This window comes from Miscanthus floridulus, chromosome 11 (genome assembly GCF_019320115.1).
Source record: "Miscanthus floridulus cultivar M001 chromosome 11, ASM1932011v1, whole genome shotgun sequence".
NCBI lineage: Eukaryota > Viridiplantae > Streptophyta > Magnoliopsida > Poales > Poaceae > Miscanthus > Miscanthus floridulus.
This window is the reverse complement of record NC_089590.1, coordinates 21,226,838-21,244,952: the sequence shown is the minus strand read 5'-3', so window position 1 is coordinate 21,244,952 and position 18,115 is coordinate 21,226,838.

Genomic DNA, 18,115 nt, shown 5'->3' with positions numbered 1-18,115 from the left:
GAGGACGACGAGGTAGCCGCCATCGCCGGTGCTCGTGCTTGGCTGCCAAGAACAATTATCCTACTCTACACTCCGTTTCTTCATACGTAGGAGTAGACTGCAGTAATGTTTTCCTAATTTGGTTGCCCTCCCTCTCAATCACCATGTTACCGTACCTGATGGATTCAGCACTCACAGATTCGTGGAACTCGAGGTTCTCGACACTCCGGCAACCGCCCAAGCTCAGTGTCAACGCCAAACGGCTCGGTTCGGTAGTATCGTGTTCAAGTTCACGTTCTCTAGGAGAAGATAGGCATTACATAGGAACTGCGCACTGGGCCTCCCATCCCGTTTGGCATTACATAGGAACTGCGCACTGGGCCTCCCATCCCGTTTCATGCGTTGCATGCAAAAGTAGAAAAGTACTTCTATAATTCTAAAACCCAATCTGGCCCAGTAACTCTGCTGTTGGCATGCCTGGTGCGCCTGGCTCGCCTCCCTGCCCGCCAGTCGCTCCTTCTCTACTACTTCTTTAGTAGTTTCAGCGCTCATATCTTCAGGCCCTTCATGTTCTTCGGGCCCCTGCTCTCCATTATTGGTGACATCTCCTCCTCCTTTACAAACGGCTTGTCCCTAAGTCGGTGCACGAGGAAAGTCTTGACGGAGGGCTTGCTCATCCTCCCATGTAGCAAGAGTTAGAGGTAGCAACGACCACTAGATCAGCACCTAAGAAACGATCTTGTTCTTGTGCTACTGAAGACGTCGGTCCAGTATAGCACCTAAAACTAAATTGTAGGATCTGTTAACTCGGTACTTAACAGATTGAGTAGAAGTCACCGCCTGCTTCAATTGTGAGACATGAAAAACTGGGTGAATGTTGTAGTCAGCAGGGAGTTGAAGCTTGTAGGCCACTTCTCCAATCTTGTCAGTGATAATGAAAGGGCCAAAGAACTTGAAGGAGAGTTTGTTGGAAGATCTATTGGACAATGATGTTTGGACATATGGCTGGATCTTGACATAAACAGAATCACCAATTTGAAAGCTGTGAAATGAACATTTCTTATTTGCCTACAGCTTCATCTTATGTTGAGCACGAAGGAGATGTTGGTGAATTCTTGTAGCCAAGTATTCAGATCAGAAGAATCACTAGTAGCTAGAGCATCAATGCCCAAGTGATGAGGTTCATGACCATAGAGGACAAAGAAGGGGGTGTGTCCTACAGTAGAGTGAAAAAGGTGTTGTACCAGAATTCTACCAATGACAACTAACAAGATCCTAACATACGGGTATGTTAAGCCTCGAGATCAATGGTTCCTGATCGAAGAGACCCCCTGACCGACCCCTACAGGATCGCCCGGGGACTCAGGGGCTATACCCATCGGGTACGCTCGCACACACCCTCAGACTAAGGAACCTGCCCGAGCCTAAGCACGCCATGGCCTCTACTCAGGGCTCGGGGGCTTGCCCGAGCCTTGGGCTCCTGATCGATGGGAAACTTGAGCCCGACCCTTGGCTCCTACCTGGCCTATGACACCAGCCGAGGCCTAGGCACTAGAAACACATGCCCTGAGCCATCGAGGCTTGGGGGCTCCCTTGTGTAGCACTTTGGGCGTGGCTTTACTGGCCGCTCCCCCGACAGGGTCACGCACGGGGCGTGACACAAGAAGACAAGCCCTCCTCGGCCTCCGTGGGCTCGGGGGATATTAGGCCCGTGCGTCAGCCACTTGAGCTGACCTCCCTCACCACCAAGAAGACTCTAGAAAGTGTGCCTGGGGGAGGCCGGTCCAAGCTAACACAACCTAATACTCAGTGTGTTAGAACAGGCCAGCCGAATGACGCCTAAGGCTTCTTTAGCTCCACGACACCACCATGGTCCACAAAGCGTCGCTACAAAGACCCTTCTAGACTCCGGTGCATGTAGACCATAGGCTTGACCCCCCAAACTGCCATGTACTCGACCTATCTCGATATATAAGGGATAAGGTCAGATCCTAGGGGGAGGATGATCTAAGATAGATCATTCCATTCCTCATCGATCCGCTCCTGCTCAGCACCAAGAGCAGAGCAACCTAGAGAGGGGCATAAAGAGCTCCTCCACCACACTCGTCGTCTCCCTCCTCTCTGACGAGGGAAAGGCTCCACTAGTGGCAAGGCAACCTAGGATTAGCACCGAGCTAACCCCCTACCAAATCTCTCTCTACCTCTTGTACACTCTATTGTAACCCTCCGATTTTGGGCGCTTTTAAGTATAAGGATCATCACCTGCTGGACGTGGGGCACCGATCGGCCCAAACCAGGATAAACCATTGCGTCCTCTCTGTGATTCTTGTGTTCTTGAGTCCACCCGAACCATCGGAGACACATACTCTAACACCGACTCGAACAATAATGCTTGTCACGATTCCGACCCCACGACAGCTAACATGCTAGGTAGGGGATAGTGTTAAGTGCGATTCAGGCTCTACAGTGGCTGAAGCCACCCGTCTCATCGCCAGAGGAAGCGGCATTGCCCTAGATAGCGGTGTTCGTTTCCCTAGCAAGTTCTTCATCATAGCCGGTGCCTTCACTCTAGCCTAGGTCCTCAACTTTGGGAGCCTGGTCTATGTCACCGACTACTACGACGAGCTTCGTCCGCACAACAGGGCAATGAGCTCCCGGCGTCGCCCCCTCCGCCAGGCCTCCTAGGAGTAGATCTCGAGGTCCTGGCCCAACAAATCCGGCGTGGTTTGGGTTCATACCCTACCATGTCAGACTGCCGCTAGATGTTCTATATGCTGCCAACATTGACCACTAGATCGCCACCGCACAAGGTGCTCCTACTGCCCGACCGCTTCTAGTACTACCTCCTTGACCTGCCTTTCAGGATCTAGAATGCGGCGACGTCCTTCTAGCTAGAGCTAGAGAACCTCATCAACCACGAGGCGCCATAGAGTGCCATCATCTTTGGTGCCACGGGGGCTGATGTCTCCTCACGGTTCTCCTTCCTCAAGATCCTCTCGAGGAATGGCCTAGAGTATGACTCCAATGACATTGACTGCTACACCCACCACGCATGCGCTACTATGCCGACAGTGAGGTTCCCACCAAGAAGATGCCAAAGCTCACACCATCGGACCAGGGTCCTCATAGCCCCATGAGCCATCTACAAAAAGAAGGTGGCCAACATGTAGGCTCGATAGGTAGACCTGGACACTGCCGAGGCAGAGCTCGAGCCCCAAGGCGGGGGCTGGTGCGGCAGCACCCTATGCAGCCCCTGCCAACAACGACGATGCCAACTCAGGAGCCTTGGGCACCTCTTGACGATAGAAAAGGAGGTCAAGGCGACACTAGCATTTGATCGATTATGCCCCACATATGCGCCCAGTGTCACCAGCGGCCGCGGCGGCATGGTGGACCCCTCCATCCAGGTGCTTGGACCCTCAGAAGGGACTGACCTGATTGAGGAAGGCTCTAGCCCTTCCCCATGAAGGAAGACCATAGCCAAGCCTGCCATTTGAAGTCCTAGAGCGTAAGCCAGGCAACGTCATGCCCGTCCTTCGCCTTGACAAAGCGCCTAGGAAGGAAACGCAAAGCTACGTGACTTTCCTTGTTTGCTTTCCATTCCTATACCTTACATTTCTAAGTTGAATATTGGGTTCGCTTTCTGATTGCCATGAATCCCCCTCCTTCTAGTAAGCGCGAAGCACCATGAGGCCCGCCTCGCCAGGTGCCGCTTGCCCAACCTTCCAATCCTAGTCTATTTGTGCCCCAAACTCCCTGACCTAGTGCTAACGCTTGTACACCGCCAAAGAGGGCATGACCCTAGGCCACCTACGGCATAGCCAAGGATCATGAAGGAAAGTGGATCCCAAATACCGATCGGAAGGAAGGTTAGGCGCACCCGAGAAGTAGAAAAAGGGGCAGTAAAGAAATAACAAACACACAAACTAAATATTTACAACAAAAACATTAAATTGTTCTAGGGACAACACCCCACAACCCAACCATAGGACACGTGTTGTCTGATCTCTCTACTCTCATAGGAACAAGGGAGGCACCAGGCACTTCAATGATCTAGCGAGAGGCCACGATGGATCTCATCCGAGGGCGTGATCGCTAGGACGATGTCAGTGGCGTCCTCTAGGTAGGGCATTAGGAATGCCAGGTCGATGGGGTCGACGCCTGCGGGAAAGCCTTCCACCACCTCACGGACATTCACCAAGTCGGGGAACCAAAAGTGGACCACGGCCAGCACCGAGGCCACTCCCTGTCGTACACCATCCTCCATGGTTTCACGGAAGCACTCCAGCGCAGCTCGGAGCTGCGCGTTCACCTCCATCGCATTGTCACGCACCCCCTAGGGAAGAGGGCGCAGAAGGCGCCTAGGGCCATGATCCGAAGCTCCCGCCACTCTATGCTGTGGGCATCGAGGTGGGCTTGCAACCTGCCCGCCTCCTCTTAGAGCCTCCAGAGCTGCTTGCCCAAACGATGGGCTTCCTCCCTCTACTCTACACCAACAAAGGTTTGAAATGTCAAAACAACATGGGAACATGGCCTAGAGTCTGCCGTCCACGAGGAGTAGAGATGGAGAAAGGGAACGACACGCTGAAAGGTCCTAATATGGCTAGAGGGGGTGAATAGCCTATTTAAAAATCTACATACCAACTAGAGCAATTTGATTAGTATAACAAATAGCAAAATGCAAACTTGTTTTAGCTTTACAAGGGTTGCATGCCACCTATCCAACAATTCTAGTTACTATGATCACTAGGCACACAATTGGCTAAGTCACTACTCACTAAGAGCTCTCACACTTGCTACACTAAAGAGCTCCACTAGATGAACTTAAACTACAAAGCAAGCTCTCAATTCTAGCTACACTAAAGAGCTTGCTACAACTAGTTTGCAGGAATGTAAATGAGTGAGTAGGGTGATTATACCGCCGCATAGAGGAGTGAACCAATCACAAGATGACTACCATTTCAACCACTAGGAGAATACCAAAGGGCAAGAGACAACCAATTTTTCTCTCAAGGTTCATGTGCTTGTCGGCACGCTTGTCGCCATTGTGTCGATCAACACTTGGTGGTTCAGTGGCTAAGAGGTGTTGCACGAACCTCATCCACACAATTGGATACCGCAAGAACCTACCTACAAGTAATGTAACTCAATGACACGAGCAATCCACTAGAGTTACCTTTTGTCTCTCCATCGGGCAAGGCATAAGACCCCTCACAATCACCGAGAGATGGCCACGAACAATCACCAACTAGTGCCAATCCTCCTTCGCTGGTCCAAGCCGTCTAGGTGGTGACAACCACCACGAGTAACAAGAAGACCCACAAGCAACATGATCCCAAGTGCCACTAGATGCTCAAACACAATGCAAATGCACTTGGATCACTCCCAATCTCACTTTGGATTTTCAAATCACAAGCTAGATGAGTGGGAGGTGTGGGAGTATGCTCACAAGGTGTATCAACAAGTTAGAGAGCCAAGAGGGTGAGCAAGAGCCAGCCACCATGCTTTTATAAAGACCCAACAACTCAACTAGCCATTATACCCTTTCACTAAGCTGTCTACGAGGTGACTAGACGTGTCTGGTATGGTGACCGAATGCGTCTAGTCATTGTGTTAGGTCACCACTGAGTAGCGACATGTCCCACTTAAATTAGTATAGCCATTGGCACCCAATGGCCCTTTCTACGCACACTGTCAGACACAATCAGATGTGACGACGAAAAATGATCGAACGCTCACGGGCTAGCGTCAGGTCGAGTCTAGAGAGCTCCTAGAGCCTCTGAATTGTGACCAGACATGTCCGGTATCACTGACCGGACGCTGCGTCAAGTTGCTGCAAACCGCGTGCACCACTTCCTTTGATCGGATGCACCACTCAAAGTCAAGTCAATGTTTCAATCACGAAGAAAAACTACACCGAGAGGTCCAGGGCATGACTTGAAGCATTAGATCCAATGCGAACGGACACTGCCCAGCATCCAGTCATCCCTGCCTTAGCTTCTCACACCGAGGTCAAGTACCGGACGTGTCTGGTATCAATTTCGGACGTGTTCGGTCTCATCTGAAAAGCCGTCGTCGAGTCAAATACCGGACGCGTCCGGTTCCTGTGTTGGATGCATTCGGTGTCTCCGAGACCAGCACTTTCAACACGTTTCTCAACACCCTTGTTTCTATGTGCCAACACCAAAGTGTCTCACCACTTGTGCACATGTGTTAACATTTTTCACAAGTATTTTCAAGGGTTAATTTTTAGCGCACTAGGTCCTAATGCATATGCATGGAACTCAATCACCTAGTGGCACTTGACAACTACATCAACCATGAGAATTCCCCTCTTAATAGTATGGCTATCGATCCTAAATCACTCACACCCTCTATGGTGTCTTGAGTGCAAACCAAAAACCTATCTTATACCTTTGCCTTGATCTTCTCGGTTTTTGTTTTTCTCTTTCTTCTTTCCCAAGTTGAGCTTGATCAACATCAACACATGTCCACCTTCATCTCCATGGACCTCATCTTGCTCTATAACTTGGATTGGACCACCTTTTCTAATTTACACACTTAGATTAATGGTTAGTCCTAGGTTTCATCAATTATCCAAAACAAAACTAGGGCTTTCACCTGTACCTTCGAGCTTCACCCTCAAATGGGCCGCCTCCGCCTATGTCGTGTCACGCACGTTCTCCGCTGTCACCATCACTAGTCGCTCCTCTTCAGGCTCCCTCCAGGCATCCTCCATGGCCCCAATGGCGTCCTCCCATAGCACCTCGACCATAGCTGCAGAAAGCATGAGTGGGGTGCCATGAGGGGACACCCCTAACAAAGGGCGTGCTGATCCGATCCGATCGTCGACGTATATGGTGGCAGCAAGCGAGCTCGACATTGGGGAGGCTCACCGGCACTCAAGGAACTGACCTCGACGACCGTCCTCCTAGGGAATCTCCAGCACACGACATGAACACTGGTGTCAAAAATGGCAACAAAAGCAGTGAGAAGTAAAGATAATCCTTACCTATCCCACTGGGGAGGCGATGAGCAAGGCAGACTCTGCCCCCATTGGGCAGGCCTCCTCTAGCGCATCCATGAAAGGTCCTAATTGCTAGAGAGAGGTGAATAGCCTATAAAAATTTCTACAACAACACTAAGCCAAGTGGTTAGATAATTATGAAGTGAAGCGAGTGTTGCACTAGCCTACTCAAAAAGCAAGACCCCTATCCATAATTCTAGTTATCTATGATATCTAAATCACACAAGAGGCTAAGTCACTACTGGTGGTATTTATTAACGCAAATAGAATATGAAGGATTCCGCAAGTGCACAAAATACCATTGTAGCATTTTATCGGGAGTATTCCAGGTATCGTTATTTATATTTTACCACAGGGAAATAATGGAGTAAAGACTTATTGAATATGAAAGGAGTATCTATTAGTCAACATAGCAGCATAGCTAGAGCAAGGGGTGAAAGTAATGATAGCAATTAAGGATAATGATACTCAGGGAGTAGACCTATAAGATAACATAAACTAGTCAACTCGGGAGAGCAACGAGTGAGGTAGATTCATGTGACATTCTTATTACATAATCAAAGTATATATACATCCAACTATAGTTAAGACTAACTCTACTCTTGTGCACTTCGGGAGGCCGCTTAGATGGTAGAGTACCCACAATAGATAACTCTACCGACGTGACTACGGTCCTACAATTTAAGAACCCGCTCAATTCGGAGTGGACTACAAAGGATAGATGGGGCTGTCACCTCTAGCTCCTACCACCCAACCAGAGAATAGGATGTACTCATAGGTAGAGCATCGTATAAGCACCATGCCTACACGAGGCTCAGCTACTTATCCCAATCGATAAACTAGCAGGCTAAGCGCTCTATGAACCCACACACAAAAGTAATGATAACCTCAACTAAGCATGTAGATAGGAATATTATAAATTTATAATAATTCTTACAAGATGTGGAAGTGAAGATACAAGGCTTTGCTGAGCCTCCAAGACTAGATCTAGAACTTGAGCATGAGCCCAACTCGACCCTCACTCCCGAGCTACTAATCTACTATATTGGAGAGTCTAGACCTAATCCTCTTGGTGTATCTTGATCTCTGAATGAGAGGTATGAATTAGGGTTTTAGGGATGCTCTAGGGAGGGGGGTAGGGGCTGCTATATATAGGCTGGAGCATCAATTCTTGACCCTCAGATCAAATCGACTTGAAAGAACGGCGTAGATGCAATCTAGGAGGTGATGGAGAACCGACATTCAAAAGAGGGGCTGACAGGTGGGCCCAGGGGGCCAGGTGGCCTGCAGGTGGGGCCGGCTAGCCCCACATGGCAGCCACCTGCTCTCCGCTTTGGTGGTTTGCCTTCTAGAGTCTTCTAAAGTCTTCCCACATCGGTTTCGCTGCGGATAAACGTGATTTGCTTTAATGAATAGGCCCTCCTTATGGTTTTTTGAGTAAATCCTCCTACAAACATAGATTCGCCAAAACTTATGGAACTTATTTGTTTAAACCCTAGACCTATGTTGGTGATCCTTTTTATGTATTTATATAAGTTATATTGATGGTTTATGATGAACGTTAACTACTGTCAATAAGCTCCCCCACACTTAACCTTTGCTAGTCCCTGAGCAAAGCCAAACTCATCAATGGATTAGGAGTTGCTACAATACTTTTACTCCTCAAAAGTACATAGGTGTTCAATCAAAAAATCTCCACTGGATTAGAATAAACTGATATGACTTTCAAACTTACCCATATTACCTTCAACCATGGGGCTTCTTAGCCTTTACTTGGGTCTTGAGCAATTGAAAGACAGAACGATCAAGTTAAGCACTATGTCTCAAGGTCTTTGTTCAACCATTGTTCTAGAGTTTTTATAAGTTTTCAAAATAAAACTCAGAGATTCAATTGTATGGCACTCTCAAGTCTCTCAATATATGTGGTATTTGTGGATCCTCACCAAGGCAATAAAGATGTTATGCCTTTTCTCTTCTTACCACTAAGTCTTATGTGGAGTTCATAGGTACGAAGAAAGCTAGAGCATACATGCAATACATATATTGTAAAGTCAAACATCAGATCCAAGAGAGTTAAGTCATACAATGAAATCAAGATGTGCATGTGTGTGGATGTATATGGTGGCTAACCTAATTCGACTATGCTCCTTGGAAACATATCTCTCTTTTGAAATTTGGAAACATTTGCTAGAGAGTAGGGGCTATCTTATTCATCTCTTCTTTTTTCAGGCAGGCATCTGAGTACCCATTGTTTTAGATATATTGGACACTTATCCATTTTTTCTCAGCTTTTTTCTTTATCTTTTTTTGAATAACTTTTGCATAGCCCCATATCCCTTTTCTGCAATAGAACTTTGAGAGATAGCAACAAGAACTTGGAGCATTTATTTGGTGGATGGAAAACCTATCAAGCATGTTTTTGATGTTCACTCCCAGTGTAGGAGTAGAACATTTTTGGGTGGATCTAGATGGAAAGCATGTTTTTGCGCCTACCCCCAGTGTAGGAGTAGTACATATTTGGGTGGTATGTACGTGATCTTGATTTTAAGAGCATGACAAACCTCTCATAAGGGTCAACAAAGCTTGATAAAACTCAATGCAAAACTAAGTAGCATATATGTGGAAGTTTTCCTAGCCAAAATAATAGGAATGGCTCTGGTGGGTATTCAAGCTTTGTCATATAAGAACTCATCATTTAGCATTTTTGTGTTTTTTCAAAAGATAAATCTCCAGAACTTTAGTGTCACTTGGAACAAGATAAACAACAGCTCAAACCTTCTCATATCATATCCATCAATTACCTAGACTTAGATCAAGCATATGCTACCCATAATTTTCAAGTTCAGAGTAAATTCTTATATCAAAATAGTTTTATCCAAAACTCGGGAGAATTCAAGACTAAAAAATAGGTACTTGAAAGGAATTACAACAGAGCAACTATTTATCATTTTCATTTTAAGAGATTATCTTTAGAGTCCTATTTATTTTATTCAGCTCTTAAAACAAATTAAAGTAAACTGGATACACTCTCTTTATTTTGTTTTTATTTTTTAGATCACACATTATAACTATATATATTTTTATAAAGATAACTTTTACTTCATTTTTAGTTATTCATCCTTTTTTCTAATATATATATAAACCAAACTAAGAATAATAAAAGGAAAGAAATACTTATCTGGATACACTGGGAATGCCTTCTCTCCCAAGCTAGTTGTTATCGTGGTTGCTCAACGAGGAGGCCGGATGTGGAGGTGCTAGAACAGAGCCTTCCAATTCTGATTTTGATGTTGCTATTATTGCTGGAAGCTGGCCATCTCTTGTCCCATGCTTACCTACCATTGTGTATGATTGTGTAATGTACCTTGGATGGCAGGTGTCCTCTCATCAATGGTTGTGAGCTTGTTGTCGAATTTAGAACTTCCACTTGTAGAATTTGGGGGATCGACTCCCCCACACTTTACTCAAAGTGTGTTCTACTCATAAAGACAAGGTAGAGATCAAGTACATGGGCTCTGTTGCTGGGAAAACACAAACAGAACCAAAACTTTATTTACTCTTCTCTAGCCTTAAGCACATTGAATCATGATAGAGTTAATGTTATGTGCATTATTTATTCTTATAACATGGGTGATACGATTAGAAGGATGTAGCATTTTGACTGTGACAAAAAGAGTGGAGCTGCTTAACCTATGGAAGAATTGTCCATCTTTATAATGTATCAAACTTTACATAATTATGACTATTATCTTCCAAGGGTAAGATATGCAAAATTTTAGCTCATTTGGTTAAGACTATGAGATCAAGAAAGTGGTGCTATGAATAAGCTTAAGGAACAAAACATGTTGAATTAATCAGGTTAGATTAAGCAAAATTATAACTCAAACATGTTTGTTTCTTCATTTATGTGCATACCAAGATCAAGAGGAAAATGATGACCACTTACCTTAAGATGTTACCTTCATTATTGGAGCATGATGACACTATGTGATGAAGGGTAGATGACTTGTGGTGGCCTTCTGTCGATAGAATATCATCAGCAGTCCTCCGAGGGTATCCCACGAAGGTATATTGATTAGCAGAGGAGCATAAGATCAAGAACAAGAAGGCAATAGAGACATATGAGTTAGACAGGTTTAGGCCGTCAGTATGACGTAATACCCTACTCCTATGGTCTATTGGTTTGTATTAGCTATCGTCTGATATTGTGTGTCTTTGGAGGGGGTCCCTGCCCGCCTTATATAGTCCGGGGAGTAGGGTTACAAGTCAGTTAGATCTGAGAGATAACCGAAAAGTAATAACTGATTACAGGAATCTTGAGATCATACATATCCTAATAGATCTCGTAGTATCTTTGGGATATCTTCCAGATGTCTTGCGGAAGGCGCCGACCAGAGTCGTGCCCTACAAGGCTTCGTCTTATGGGCTGGGCCGCCCCTAAGAGCGCAACCCATGTGGTCTGCCATGGGTATCCGAGGTCATACCCCCCATATCTTCTCTTCCTGCTTGAAGGTTTCCTTGTTTGGGCTATTCATGAGCATCTTGTCTCCTATGTCGCACTCCTTTCTTATTCTTTTGTCATGCCATCTTTTTGTTCTTTCTTTTGTGGGTCTTGGCATTGTGTTAGACCTTTTGCTCTACTCATTGTTTCTTCTCTGCAAAGGATTAGTGGACAACATATATCCGAAAGAATATACAAATTATTCAGAGCAAGGATAGTGCTATTATAGAGCCAAAGGTCACCTTCTATGCTATAGAGAAGTTGGTTTTAACATTTTAATTTGCATAGAATCGTATCCCATGTTTTAAATAGTGTACCTTGATTGTTCACCACTACTTCAAATTTTCAACAAGGTTAAGGCAAAGATGTGTAAAATAGTTTTGAAAAATACCTCAAACCTTGATCTATTTCTACGAATGATCTCCTAATATTCCCAACAAAATTTGAATATTTTCCTACAAGGGTTAGTCCATATATACAACCAAATTATATACAAGTATATTTTGATTTAATAATCATGTCTGAATAATATTCCAAAACATACTTGTAACAGAATAAGGAAGCTTAAAAGACTAAAGAGATCCATTCAAGTAAAAACAAGAATATGTATGATGAACCAAGGGAGCATGATTATTTAGTTTTTAATTTTTTAGTGATTTTGCAAATCGAGCACATCATGAAGGTAAAGATGATCAAGACAAATTAGCAACATGGCATAAGATGTTGTTAAAGAACTCCATCCCCCGGACTTTAATTTTATAGAATTCAAAATCAAGCTTGGATGATAGAATTCTCCTATGAATGTGATTCTCTGTTGCGTAATGCTTGGTTGAAGATACCTTATGTTTTCCTTCTTTTTGTTGAAATGATTAGTGAAAAATATACCTGAAGGAAACTTGTCCGATGTACCTATCAGTGAGGGCTTCATGGCTTATTCGATTTACTTGTTGACGAGAGCTCATAGTCCTTTAAGCAGGACCTTTCCTTGTATTAAGCCTCAATCTTGGAGATGAGGATACGAACAATTGCATGCTCTTCTTCCATCAACCTTTCTTGATTTTTGTTGATTCTTGGTTGATGAATTTGGGTTCATTGGAGATGCAACTCAAGTTCCTCCTTGATTGTCTAACGGCGTGGCAAAGAGTTGTTCTTGTTTGTTTGTTAGCGATATGCTAGCCATCTTGATGATGAAAGAAAGATCCTCATTGGTACTCACATGGAAGCTTCATCTTCAATGACTAGGGGATGTCTTTGAGCGACCATGGTTGTTTATGGCCTTACAAGACAGTCATCAATGAACCATTGATTGATGATGCTTGTTGACACAATGATACACGCCATGATGTAATGGCATCTTGTTGTCTTGGTCCTTGTTGCCAATGCGCGAGCTGGTCCCTTTGAAGATGATGAAAGCAGGCATATTCTGGTTAATACAAGGTGGGTTTCATCCTGCTTCTCATCAGCATCCTAGCTTGAGTCTTGGGAAGGCTCAAAGCTAGGTTGTCTTTCATGTTGCTCATAGCCTATCGATCAACTCATCCACTTCCATAGCTGTAGTGGTGGTTTGGTTTAGGGTTTGTGGATTCATACCAAACCTTGAACAGGCATAGCTTCTATTCATTTTTTCCTGCAAAATGTTAATGGACACATACCCGAGGGAAATAACAAATTTGAAGCATGGGTTGTGTTGTCCATTTTTTTATGATTTTCCTCTATGCTAATGGAAGGATGGTTTTAGGATTGTTTAGCATAGATTTTGTTTATCATGTTTTATGTGTTTGCTGTATTCTAGTATGGTTCAAGGCAAAGATAACTTGTAACAAAAGATAAGTGAATAAACCTGGATACTCATAGTTCTTACTTCCATGAAGAATGAGTTGGGTCTTCTTTGCACAAAGTTATTGGAGTTCATCGCTTGCCTTGATTCATTTCCGATGTGAATTTATCTCGGGTCTTTCCCAATTTGAGTTTGAGAGTTTTCTATAGGGGTTAGTCCAAGAAAATAACCAATTTCTACTACATCAAGTTTTAGTTTAATAACCAAACTAAACTCCATTTCTAATTTGATTAAGGAAGACATTTTAACCTAAGCACCACGCTTAATTCAAAAAGCCTTTGGAAATAAGGTCATACACCTCTTGATTTAAACTAAGCACCATGCTTACTTTAAAAGATGTATAAAGATACTTCCAAACCTAAACATACTATTATAAAACAAATGGTAACATGAAAGCATTATAGAGATTTATTCAAATAGAGATGAAAGAGCATGATCATGGTGAGAGATTTTTTTAATAAAAGATGCAAGTGTTATGAATGTATGCAAGGAACTAAATATGATGTGGATTTGATATGAGAGAATTTAAACTAAACATAGTGGATGCATGAATCATTTTAAAGTAAACATGCAATGGTATGCAAAAATTTAAAAGATAACTACTCATTGAGTTTAAAGTCCAAGAGCATGACTATCTCACCATTCTTGATCATACTTACCATGACTCACATGATGGAGTTTGTGAGTAGTGCAGCGTCTGTATTCGTCACTTGAGATGTGATTTGAATTCTTGTGACGTCGACCACAATCTAGATATTTTTAGAGAATATACATATGCCTATACAAACCTGTGAGATGGCAGGGTTCCAATGTTGATGGATCTTAAATGTTCAGGAACCCTGGGGTTCTTCAATATTTCTTCTTTTCTTGTGGAAGATTGTTGGAAGGTCTAAACGGCGTCTACTATCCTATCTTATTCCACAATTCAACAGAACAGGGGTAATCCTACTAAAGCTAGTACTATGTTAATGATCTAAATCTTTACGCCAATTGTTTCCCTAGCAACGGCGCCAAAAATGCTTATTGGTATTTATTAACACAAATAGAATATAAAGGATTCCGCAAGTGCACAAAATACCATTGTAGCATTTTACCGGGAGTATTTCAGGTATCGTTATTTATATTTTACCATAGGGAAACAATAGAGTAAAGACTTATTGAATATCAAAGGAGTATCTATCAGTCAACATACCGGCATAACTATAGCAAGGGGTGAAGGTAATGATTGGAATTAAGGATAATGATACTCAGGGGGTAGATCTATAAGATAACGTAAACTAGTCAATTAGGGAGAGCAACGAGTGAGCTAGATTCCTATGTCGTTCTTATTACATGGTCAAAGTATATATACATCCAACTATAGTTAAGACTAACTCTACTCTTGTGCACTTTAGGACGCTGCTTAGACGGTAGAGTATCCACAATAGATAACTCTACCGACACGACTACGGTCCTACAATTTAAGAACCTGCTCAATTCGGAGCGGACTACAAAGGATAGACGGGGTTGTCACCTCCTGCTGCTACCACCCAACTAGAGAATAGGGTGTACTCACATTGTAGAGCATCGTATAAGCACCATGACTACACGAGGCTTGACTACTTAGCCCAATCGATAAACTAGCAGGCTAAGCACTCTATGAACCCGCACACAAAAGTAATGATAACCTCAACTAAGCTAGATACATATTAAAAGTAAGCATAGCATGTAGATAGGAATATTATAAATTTATAATAAGTCTTAAAAGATGTGGAAGTGAAGATAGATGGCTTTGTCGAGCCTCCAAGACTAGATCCGGAACTTGAGTATGAGCCCAACTCGACCCTCACTCCCGAGCTACTAATCTACTACATTGGATAGTCTAGGCCTAATCTTGCTGGTGTATCTTGTTCTCTGAATGAGAGGTATGACTTAGGGTTTTAGGGATGCTCTAGGGAGGGGGTAGGGGCTGCTATATATAGGCCGGAGCATCAATTCTGGACCCTCGGATCAAACCAACTTGAAAGAACGATGTAGATGCAATCTAGGAGGCGGTGGAGAACCGACATTCGAAGGATGGGCTGATAGGTGGGCCTAGGGGCCCAGCGGCCTATAGGTGGGGCTAGCCAACATCACATGGTAGCCACCTGCCCTCTGCTTCGATGGTTTGCCTTCTAGAGTCTTCTAGAGTCTTACCACGTCGGTTTTGCTGTGGATAAACGTGATTTGCTTTGACGAATAGGCCCTTTGTGACGGTTTTCTGCGTAAATCCTCCTACAAATACAGATTCATTAAAACTTATGGAATTTATTAGTTTAAACCCCTAGACCTATGTTGGTGATCCTTTTTATGTATTTATATATGTTATATTGATAGTTTATGATGAACGTTAACTACCATCAACAACTACCACTAAGTTAGCGAGCTATCAAAGACTAACTAACGAGCCTTACTAACCACTAGACAAGACACAAGCTAGCTCTCAAAACTAGTTACACTAAAGAGCTTAGCTACACTAAGAAAGTAAATGCACAAGAGTGGTAGGAGGGTTATATCGCCGTGGCAAGTGATCAATCACAATATATCAATGAATACCAAAGAAATCCTCGGAGACAAGATGACATAATGATTTTTCATCAAGGTTCACTTGCTTGCCGGCAAGCTAGTCCCCACTATGGTGATTCACTCACTTGGAGGTTCACGCACTAATAGGCATCACATGCCTAACCCACAATCGAGTTCCGCACAACCAACACAAGATCAGGATCACACAATCCATGAGCAATCCACTAGAGTACCTTTTGGCTCTCCATCGGGGAATGGTCAAGGACCCATCACAATCACCACGATCAGAGCCAGAGACAATCACCTTCCTCCACTTGATGATCCTCGCTGAACCAAGCCATCTAGGTGGTGGCAACCACCAAGAGAAACAAGCGAAATCCACAGCGAAACACAATCACCAAGTGCCTCTAGATGCAATCACTCAAGCAATGCACTTAGATTCACTCTCAATCTCACAAAGATGATGAATCAATGATAGAGATGAGTGGGAGGGCTTTGGCTCAGCTCATAAGGTTGCTATGTCAATGAAAATGGCTAGGAGAGTGAGCTAGAGCTGGCATTGGGACTTAAATAGAAGCCCCGTCGAGCTAGTGACCGTTAGGCCACTTAAGCGACCGTTGGACCCGTAGACACAGGCCATTGGACCATCTGACACCAGGGTCCAATGTCGGCCATAGCCAACCACGTGTTGCCATGTAACCACATTCAAACAAAATTGACCGTTGCCGCCAACAGTCACCTATCGTGCACTAATCAGACCCTCGGACCCGGCTGTCGAACCTACCATCGGACTCCACATAGGGAGGGTCCGACATGGTCTAGTAAGGTCTAGAGAGTACCTAATCAGTTGGACCTTAGTTCAACACCCACCATCGGACCCAGGCGAGAGTCTGATGCTGCCACGTGTTACCACCTCGCTCGCTCACATGCACGATGCTGAATGAATAGTGTGCACGATCGGTCCAATGCCCCCGCAAGCCTTGGTCCGACACCGCCGTGTCTATGCCACTGTGCTAGGGTTAGCCATCGGACCTAGCTAGCATAGGGTCCGATGAAGAGTCCGACGCAATGTCCTCACTCTCGGTCTCTGCTCAGACACGTAGGAGAACCATCGGACCCAGGGTCATCCTGGTCCGACGCCCTAGAAAACCAGGGTTTGACGCCCTGTTTTTACTCCTTCACTTCTCAAACTTCAGCACCCTTGTTCAAATGTGCTAACCACCAAGTGTATCACCTTGTGCACATGTGTTAGCATATTTTCACAAACATTTTCAAGGGTGTTAGCACTCACTAGAATCTAAATGCATATGCCATGAGTTAGAACATCTAGTGACACTTTGATAACCACATTTCACGATGAGCTTCACCCCTCTTAATAGTTTGGCTATCTATCCTAAGTGTGATCACACTCGCTAAGTGTCTCGATCACCAAAAACAAAGAGCTCCTATCAATTATACCTTTGCCTTGAGCTTTTTGTTTTTCTCTTTCTTCTTTTCCAAGCCCAAGCCTAATCATCACCATGGCCATCACCACCATCATCATGATCTTCATCGTTTGCTCCACCACTTGGAATGTGCTACCCTATCTCATTATCACTTAGAGTAAAAGGGTTAGCACCTAGGGTTTCATCAATTCACCAAAACCAAACTAGAGCTTTCAATCTCCCCCTTTTTGGTAATTGATGACAACCTTTTCATAAAGATATGAATTGAAATTCAATTGAATCCATGTTGCTTGCCCAAGCATATTTGCCATGTGTAAAAGGATTTGGTCAAGTTTCATGAACTCAGATTGGTAGCATTAGCTCCCCCTACATATGTGCTAAGAGTTTGGATTGAAGCTTGCACATATGCATGGATTGGAGTTGTGGGAGTGCAATGTCTACCAAATGATGCTAAGGTATAAGAGATGGACCTTTGAAGCGTGATACTAATCGAAGTGCACCAAATATACCATCCTTGGCACCATGGTTAGTTAGATGCCACTTGGAATTACTTGCAAAACACGAACACTAGATACCTCATGAGATTAACATTAGAAGCAAGGCTCTAGTACCACTTGTGAAAGCAAAACAAGTAAGCAAGGCATATCTAACTATCACCTATGCATGCTAGTTTTTCATTTCATTAATCAACTCTTACAACTAGCATACACCACACAAGCATGGAATTTTAATTTAAAACTTGTGCCATGCAAGCAAACATATGAAATGCACATTCAAATGCA